This window comes from Sciurus vulgaris, assembly GCF_902686455.1.
Source record: "Sciurus vulgaris genome assembly, chromosome: 5".
NCBI lineage: Eukaryota > Metazoa > Chordata > Mammalia > Rodentia > Sciuridae > Sciurus > Sciurus vulgaris.
Window position 1 is genome coordinate 149599382 of NC_136465.1, and position 10092 is coordinate 149609473.

General features: G+C 35.0%; 1 long non-coding RNA gene across 1 annotated transcript in view; it reads right to left on the reverse strand.

Moving 5' to 3' along the window:
- Window positions 1-9718, reverse strand: part of LOC306660766 — a 76098-nt gene extending 66380 nt beyond the window's left edge. The window contains exon 1 of the long non-coding RNA XR_013763740.1: window positions 9164-9718. This is a non-coding gene — a long non-coding RNA (uncharacterized lncRNA). The remainder of the gene's footprint in view (window positions 1-9163) is intronic.
- Between the last annotated feature and the right edge of the window lie 374 nt (window positions 9719-10092).

Consider the following 10092-nt stretch of genomic DNA (forward strand, 5'->3'; position numbering starts at 1 on the left):
TCTTAGATTTAATATATGACATTTGAATTGAATATTTTTCTTTTCTTTCTTTTTTTTTTTTTTTCCATACTAGGGATTGAACTCAGGGGCATTTGCCCATTGAGATGCATTCCCAGTCCTTTTTTTTTTTTGAGACAGAATCTCACTAAGTAGTTATGGTCTTGAAGGTTGCTGAGGCTCACCTCAAACTTGCAATCCCTTGCCTCAGCCTCCCCAGCCACTGGGACTATAGGTGTGCACCACCACACCCAACTCTAAGTAGTTTTTTATTGACAAAATATTTTAGTTTAAATCTCTAAGTAATTTCATTTCAAAAATATAGGCATACATGAAAAATTTTTATTTTATACGATAATTTTTTGCCCCCAGGCATTTTACCTGTGATTTTGATTGTTCCATTGCCACTGGAGATGCAGGTGTATTTTTTATTGCTAACCCACTATAATTTTTAAAATAAATTCTGTTTTATTAATAGTAACCCAAATTTTCTCTTTAATTTACATCTTTTATTTGCTATTTATGGACTGCTAATGGATTGTTAAAATCTTATATTACTATTGTCCTCACACTTATTTTTCTTTGATGTCTTAATGCATTTCAATACAATTTTATTCACCGATAAAACAGTTCAGCTGTGGCTTTTACCAATCAAAAATGACCTAAGGAAAATGACTTTGTACCATATGCAGGACTTTGGTTAATGTTAATATTGTTATTTCTGTTTTACTTGGGGATTTTAACTCTTTACTGTCATTTCTTTCATGTTTATAATCATTCATCCAAAATATGCTTGGGCGTGTGTTACCTTTACTCAGTTTTCTCCATGCACAAGCTACCTCATTCTTCACAAGGGAACAAAAACGATGTCATGACTGAGAGCTTATTGAACGTTTCTCCTGCTTCTCACATGCTGTGTGAGTAAACCTGTTGTATCTGAATATATCCAGACCTTTTCCAACTGTTTTACTCTCAAGATCCCACTTCTTTTTGATTTTGGTTAATTACAAGATTTATGTCAAGAGAAGACAGCTAAATTAAAAACATTTGCTAATAGAAGGTCTTTGATTCTCTGACTACTTTCTTCTGGGCCTTGACGTAGAGTAGTCTTAATGACAAGAATTCTTACTGTTTTCTTTTCATCCATGTATGAAAAATGATCATTTTGGAAGCAAAGAACACTCACTCCTTTGAAAAGAAAAGAAGGCAGCATCCATGGAAGGAGAGGGGTGCCCTGGAAACACAGGGAGACCAGGAGGGGAGTTAACTGTTCTTCCTGGCCCATCTGCTTTCCAAATGTGTGGCTCACCCCATGGGATCTGCATAAAACACAGCCAGTGAGTAAGGAGACACTAGGTCTCCTTGGAAAACCTTCCTTGCACTTGTCAGCAGGAGCTGGAGCCAGGATGACCATCCAGAGACTGTTTTCTTTATTCCCAGGTGATAATCCAAGTTTATTATTTCATTTTACACTTGCAATCAATGATAATGTGATTTCTGAATTCCAGATCAATAATTTATCTTTCAGTCTTTCCTTTTTTTTCCATCTAAATTGGAAGAAAAATGGTATGGATCTTCCCTAACCAATTTATTTATGGCAGGTGTTCTTCCCTGTACCCATGACATGCTTCGGTTTAACATTTAATAGGATTCATGTTTAAAGAAGCTGTTTCAAGTGAACCACAGGCTGAAACTCTAATACATAGACAAGAAAGCATTGACTTGTTCCAATATTTCATCTCTGGCTAGCTTATAGATCTTTGTTTTTGATCTTTAGTGACCTTTAGTCTTGCCAGATTCATCTTATCAAGAAGACAACTAAAGAGGGATGATTTTCCTAAGAGCCATAAGGGAAATAGTTTTATTAAAAATGTTCATGGTTTTTAGACATGATTAGTTTTACTTACATTCGTGATACTCTAGTGGGTTAAAAACCATGATTTCGGATCCTTGTCCTACGATTTGTTTTTTTTTAAATTCAGTAGTTTCTAATTACCTATAGTTGATTGATTTTTGAGGCTCTGTTAGAGTTGTACAATGGATGAATGAAAACATTCCTACCATTAGTGAGACTCTGTACACAGAGGTCACAAAAGGGTAGAGTGAGCATCAAAAACATAGACAAAGGTCACAAATATAATGAGATGTTGTCAAGAAAACAATTAACAACATGACATTGGAAATAAAAAACATACAGCTAAAAACAGTCTGAAGATATGAACAAAATTCCAATCCAAAGAAGATATTACTGACAGAAATATTGCCCTTGCTATAGAAATTTTAAGAGATTATTAGGTTTTATTTCAGCTATTACTATCCACTTATGTAAAATGCTTATTTACTAGAAATGTGTTAATTAGGCCAAGGTCTCAGGTTTAATTCCTACATGAGTTGGTTCTGCAGTGTGATTGATGTGTTGGTGAGGCATGGCAGCAGGCTTCTTTCAAAGGCATGACTTCTAGTACCATTGCTATATGGATTAGGCAGATGACTGGAGAAATCTGTTAAACTTTATGAGCCTCAGTTTCCTCATATGTAACACAGGGATTATAGTCGCTTACCTTTCTGTCTCAAAGGACTGCAAGGTAGTTAGATTTTCTCTTATAACTTGAAAAATATGAAATGAATATGTTATGATTCATGCTACTCTAGTCATACATTGCAATCTCTGTTGTCTTGCAAACAATGCCTTTAATTTGTAAGGATGAAAAACCATACAATTACCTAGAACTATCCCAGTTTCAGTGGTGAATTTAGGAAATCTTTCTGTTTTGGACAAACTGGGACAGATGGTCACCCTATAACAAGTAAGAGACAATAGCCATTGCATACCTAATCCTCAGTTCCATGGTCATTTCCGTCCTAAACAGCATGTTCATTATCATGCCCACCATAACTTTTGGAGCATCCACAATATGCCAGCTGTCTGTGAGACAGTGAGTATAAAATGGTAAACAAAGCAGATTTGCTTTCTGCTTTCAGGAAAAGTTCAGAAATATTTTGGGAGAGAAAAATGAAAAAGAGTAAGTATACAAATAAGAAAGTAATGCTAAGTTGGAAGAAATATGCCAAAGAAAAAGAACAGACTTCTATGAGAGAGGATAGAAGAGGAGACCATCTCTGCAGAAGAAGGGGACTATGTTAATTAAAACTGAACCCTGAAGGATTTTAAAGAACCAGCTGTGAAACAATGAAATGTGGAAGGAGGGAATATAAGCGGGAAGAATCCAGGCAGAGGGAAGAACATGTGATTGCTAGATTTTTTTTTTTTTTTCCCAGTTTTGAATCCTTGATGTAGCACAGTCTCTGGTATAGCTTGGGTAACTGTCCAAGACAATTGTAGAATGAATGAATGAACCCAAGAGTACAACTCTCAATACATAGTAATTAATTCTAGAGTCTCAGTCCTCATCACCCTTGATTTGGAGAGATCATTTAGGGCACAGCCACCTTTCTGTTACTTATATCATATTGAGAGAGTAAGTTTCCTGTCTGTACTCTCCTTAGGCATCGGGACACCCTACTCAAAGCAATCTGTGTGAGAAGCCTCTGCCATGGAGGTCCAATGCCTGATGGCTCAAAGGTTCATAGACTTAATCACACTGTTCGGAACCATGACAGGGATAAACCTCAGGGGAATTTTGCTGCTGTACTATTTTCTCATTTGAAAGAATTAACAGATTTTGAACACATGATCTGAGCTGCTCTAAATGATGTTCTCCTGCCCACTACCTCCCCTTGCCCACACAGACACATTTGCCCTCTGCACTAACAGTTTTAACTTTTCTGCTTATGTGTTTGGTTATAGTTTATGAAGCATTTTGATTTTGTAATGAAAGGAAAAATTGCTATGCCACTTTCCTATCTACCTTGATATCTTTTTCTCCTTATCACACCATGATAAATTACTTTGTGTCCTTCAATGCTGAGCATATTTCCATTCCCATGAGATATAGCAGGAGCTATCCAAGTGGTTGACATTTCACTTTCTGCTTTTTAGAAATTTCTAAATGTTTTCTTTATTTCTCTCCTTTGGCAATTACTACTTAAAAAATCCTTTAAAATATATTTATGCACATTGACTAGGCTAGTTTTTAATCAGGGTAATACCATGGTCAATATGGTTTTTTTTCCATTCTATTTAGTCTCTTACTCTACCTCTTCTGTCTCATTCTTACCTGTTCTATGCTTGTGTCAGTACTAAATAAATGAATATATGGTGAAAAAAAGATTTAGATGATACAAAATAAAAATGGATTTTTAAAAAGAATAATTAGAAGCAGAGAACTGAGATTTGGGGCAAGAAGCTATGGCCTCTAACTGGGCAAAAAGTGGTAAAATACATTTTTCAATGTGGCATCTAACAAGATAAAAGCAGTAGAGAAATAACATCATGACCACTAGTCAGCACTCTGATTTATCAGAGAAGGGAGCTGGTAAGTCTTGTATAAGAGTAATTGAAATCAGGTCAGATTGTTCCAGATTGTTCTGGAGTGTCTATGTTTGAGGTCATTGGTCTTAGAGTTAAAACTGGTACATTTTTTATTCAAAGAAAGAGGAAGGGCGATTGCAATCTATGCAGTGGTATTTTCTCAAAGCTGCCTCCCCAGATAGACAAGCAGCTACAGGGGCTAAATTACTCAGTGTACTCAAGTAATTAACTAAATCATAGTCCCTAAAACCATGGACATCAGCACATGAGTTACTTTAACTAGTTTGTTCATCTAATGTAGGTTACCGTTACTGGATCCAATCAGATGACTATCTAATAGACTGGAAAATTCCATTTCAAATATGCATTTATAGATTGGATGGAATGATGGACTCATTTTTAAAATACATTTTTATTACTAACTTTGTTGGTAGTTGGATAGGCAGTCAGTTTGAGAGCTACAGCATGACTTGTGCTCTTCAGACTCCCAGATCTCTCCTGCCATAAGTATAGGACTTTGGTGGAGGAAAGAAACAAAGTGATGACCTGTAAAATAACTAGAAAACAGTCTATAAAATGGTAGTTGTAAATCCTTACATACTAATAATTACACTGAATGTAAATGGATTAAATTCTCCAATGAAAAGGCATAGAGTGGCTGAAAAGATTAAAAGCAAGACTCAAACATATGCTAGCTATAAGAGAATCATTTCACTTGTAATAGCACATGTAGACTGAAAATTAAGGTATAGAAAAAGATATTCTATGCAAATTGAAACAAAACAAAACAAAAAAAACCCTGGCAAAAATAAGTATGTATCTATTAGGATTAGAACTTTTCTCTATATTATGGAGGACTTTTCCTCTCTTCAATATTCAATAATATTTGATTTTCTTTTACAATAAGCATGCATTACATTTTTGTGTATGTCTTGAAATAATCAGAAGTTATGTATTTTAAGTATTATAATGGATATTGAGCAATTAATGTGCATGAATTATTGCTAAAAAGATAAAAATAGTTTTTTTTTAAAAGATCAGCTCATTATCAGTGAATAATTTTTTAGACTTATGACCCTCAATTTTTTTTCATTTTGCAATGGTGGGAATTGAACTCAGAGGGCCTGACTCATGTTAGGCAAAGATGCTTCCAAAGAATTATATCCCTAACCTTCAAAATTTGTAATCCTCATTTTTTTTTTTCTTTTCTAGAAACCACATTTAGGAAGTCTTGACCTTATCAGATAATGTTTTTAGAAGTTTTATTAATTTTGCATACATGACGCAGAACTTCTGGCAAGCATGAGATATATAGAGTTACCTGTAAATTACAATAATTTCAGCCAACTGCAAGAAACAGTGGCACAATACATTTTCAGTTCATGTTTATTAAATTGAATGTTTGGGTAGAAAAATAACAAAATTGCTGAAGATTTGTTGACAGAAATAGGATTAGTTCAAGTTCTCTTAAAGGATCATTCTATCCAAGCAGCTATTTTAATTAAAACAATACCCTTATTTTCATTTATTATTATTTCAGTGTCTAAAAACTATTAGTAGCTTTTGTATTTTTTATGAAATAAAAACAATATGTATTCTACTAATTTTTCTCAATTAGCTATATATTGCTTGGTGATAATTCATGTCTCTTTATAGATGTATATGTCTATATATACATATATCTATATCTATCTATTGCACCTCCCTAATAAGATTCATTTGTCTGTCCATCTATCCTTTTATCCATCCAAAACTCCTTCAGTAGCAGACACAGCATTAGCACACAGGAGTCAGCGGAATAAGCCTTTTTCTAGAAGGGCTCATAGTTAAGCAGAGTTCATGGTTCTGGCCACACAGTGCATCACCTGACAGAGACCATAAACCAGAGGAAAGGCGCTGCAGATATTGGTTTGCATAAAGCTAACAACTTTAACATGATAAACTTTATTTACTTATTTTTCCTTTTCAAGACTTGTTCCCATAAGTAGTTAAGATAAAAACCAGATTAAACAGAAACAGTGGATATTCCCTATTGGACCTATTGCAGAGTGGTTAAAAAAAAAAAAAAAATATTCTGGTAAACATTAAACAGATTAGCCTAGTAAGCTACCTCTTACTCTAGTAAATAATTAACATTTCTCTTCAGAATTCCAGAAAGAAATGTCAAAGCTCCTTTTGCAGTTGTAGGAAACCAGTCCTTAACTGAGGAAGTGTCTTTTTAAGTAAAACATTGCTTATATTTGAATGGGGAAGGGGCATCTTTAAGGAAAACCGAATACAGCCTGATCAGAAACTCTTGTCCTTTTCAGTTCAACTCAGTCACTATGCATTTAGACCAGAAGGGCTCCACAAGCAGGTTTATTTGAGGTCACACAAGGATATCCAGCTCCCAGACTCTTGAAGCCATTTAAGATATCATTTAAGAACAAATATAGTTTCAGCTCACAGTTAAAAACCCGAGTGGTATTTTTTTCATTCAGCTTACTTCTTATCTATTTTAACTTTTCAACTCTGTGAATTTGCCTTATTCTTTTCTTCCTCTATGCCTGCCTAAACTGAGTGTCCTGTGAACTGTCGTATATATGTATATACCTATACATACGTATATAAAGTATATGTGAACATGCAAATAATTATACATTTAGATATATTAAACTTTATAAAGAATAAAATTAAATAACCACTGATCTTTTATAAACAGACCTCTAGTTTTCCACCAGGATAACCTGATGTAGGCCTGGAAATTAATTAACAACAGCTGAAATACTTTGTGCACGGCATAATGTTTAATATACAACATGAATTTTTATCATTTAAACATCATCCTACTTCATGTGGTTTTAGATATTATATCCCCATTTACAGATAAAGAAACTGAGATCAGTCCAAGGTTTTAGAAGAAGTATATGATGGTGCTGCCCATCTTTTAAGGATTTGTTTCCCAGAGTGGTATTGTAGGCAGGTAGTAGATATTTTAAGAGGTGGGGCCTAGTGGGAGGTTTAGGTCATTAGGCATGCGCTTTCAAAGGGAATTTGGGGATCTGGTCTCTTCCTTTGTCTCTCTTTTACTGTTTCCCCACCATGAGGTGAATGTGTTACCAAGTACCCCCATCTTGATATACCACCACGGGTCCAAAGCAGTGGGGTCAATCAATCACAGACTGAATGCTCCCAAACTGAGAGTCAAAATAACCCTTTTCTCATTATAAATTTATTTATTTATGGTGTTTTTTACAGCAATAGAAAGCTGACACAGTGCTGACTTGAAATTCATTACCATTGCTCACTTAGTAACTGAAAGACATATCTTTTTTTATTTTATAAATTAAGAAGGTTCCTAATCTTTTGATATTTTGGTACCACTCCCTTGCCCTATCAGGAGAACATGTACTATCCCTCCAGGTTAGAATTCCGTTTCCTCCCAATCCTTCCAGGGACTAAAGTTCTTCCTAATTTTTCAAGTCTCAGCATAGAGTTACTTCCTTGAAACAAACATTTGTGGCAGTCAAACTGAATCAATTTCTTCCATATTATCTTGCATGTAGTTATCTTTAGCACTTTCAGCTCTGAGAATTTGGACAGTGACTGCTTCATAACTGGATGTATAATTCATAACTGCATGGACCTGTCATAGAATAAATATTTGTTAAAGGAAGGCATGAATGAAGCTCCTGCTTTAAATAAAATTTATAAGACTCTACTGGTTTGGACTGAGCTCCTGACCAAACACGGACCAAACCAAAATGGAATTACCCCCTCATGCTGCAGTTCCACACCACCAAATAAAAACTAAATTGTTCAGCTCACCTGCCAAAGAATGGGAGACAGAGTGATAACAGCCAAAAGCCTGAGCAGGCCAGTTGTAGCTATTGAGGAAGTGTCCCCTTTGCTTTAACCTTTACAAGGAAAGTAACTTTGGAAACACCCAATTCACTTTTTAAATTTTTTAACTGCTCTCCTCAGTTCTTTAAAACCAATCTTCTCTGTTCAACTCTTTGGAATACTCATTCTATTTTGTGGAAGGAGGGGTTTCCAGGTTCTAGAATCACAAAGAAAATCCCATTAAGATCCTTTTTTTTTTTTTCTAATTTCAATGAAATTTAATAGTCACACTAAACCAGAAAAAGTCAAAAAATTTTAAATTTTTTGGGAAATAACTAATCCCTGAGTTTTTCTTATCTTTCAAAAGAGTAAGAACATAGACAAGACACCAAAAATACATTAAAATACACAAAAATACATAAATTACACACAGGCACTTGTGTGTATCTGACTTTAAAATAATAACTGATTTCCAATCACAGACACAAATATACATACACACACACTCACATGAAATATTCTTCTTGAACACAGGACTGAAAGAGCAAAGTACTGAAATCACATAGTCAAGTCAAAGTGCTCTCTCTTTTTTTTTTTTTAAATTAAGAAACTTAAAGTTTTAGAGCACTTTTAATTTCATGGTGATATTGAATGGAAATTGAGAATTCTAAGATCTTTAAATTTGCTGTCATTTCATCTTTTGCCACTACAGATTGACTGTTCTGAAATAGTTTAGAATTACATGATGGGCATGCAAATCATTGAAGTCTGGGATAAACGATTGAAAATATCATGATATGAGGTAGGGCAGAAACTGATCCATCAGGCAAAGAGTTGGAGGAAACCAAACATAAGAGAAAAATAGTATCTGTTTGGAAAGCAGAAAGAGCACAAGTGAGGCAAATCAAATACCTGATTGCTGGGTGTGTAGAGTCAACAGGGATCAGAGCTGAACACAGTGGAGCCCTGCATGATTTCCTGGAGCAGGCTCCTACAAAATCTCCCTCTCTGTTCCAACCAGGTGTTTGGGAATAACTGTTGATCATGGGTTCAATCGTGTTCTTAAACTATGATGTAGCCACAAATGGATTGAGTGTTGTTTCATCCTCTCAGCAGTGTGGAAGTGGCTCTATAAATATGCTGCACACCGCTTCACCAACTGTTTGTTTTCTCATTTCATTAAAGAAAATCACCCTATTCATAGAACATTTCATTTCCTTATCCGCAGAGCAGATTGCTAAATCATGGGTCTTGTTGACATGACAGTTTGTTTCAGAACAATAAAAGGAAAGTCACATAGCCTAAATAATTGAATTCTTACAAAATCAAGGTAGGGAGCAGAAGTAGGATGGAACCAGCTCCCAATTGTTTTGGAAGAAATACTGTTAAACAGTGATATCATGGGAAAATGTCAGATCATAGTGGAGGGCCTGGGTTGCTTCTTGGTGTTCCCTACCTCAGCCTCGCTGTACCATGAGATTGAACAAAGTGATCTATAAAGTTATGCTCACTGCTAAAATCTATGCATCATCCAGCAAATTGATGTTCTTCCTCGGATTACCTGCCTTTTATTATATTGCTGATCATTGATGTGCTCTGTATGATGGGGAAACTCTTGTTAACCTTTGGTGTAAGTAGTTCGTTGGTGGGAGGTAAAGAAAGCAGGATTTAGAGTGGATAAATGGTGCATTCATTCAGGTTTGCCAATTACCAAACTACTTGAATTCAGTTACATTTTTCAACTCTGTAAACTTTTTTTCTTATCTGTGAATTGGGATTAATGGGAGAATCATGCTCATAGAATTGTAGTAAGTACTGAGTGAGATAATGTGTGTAAAGTA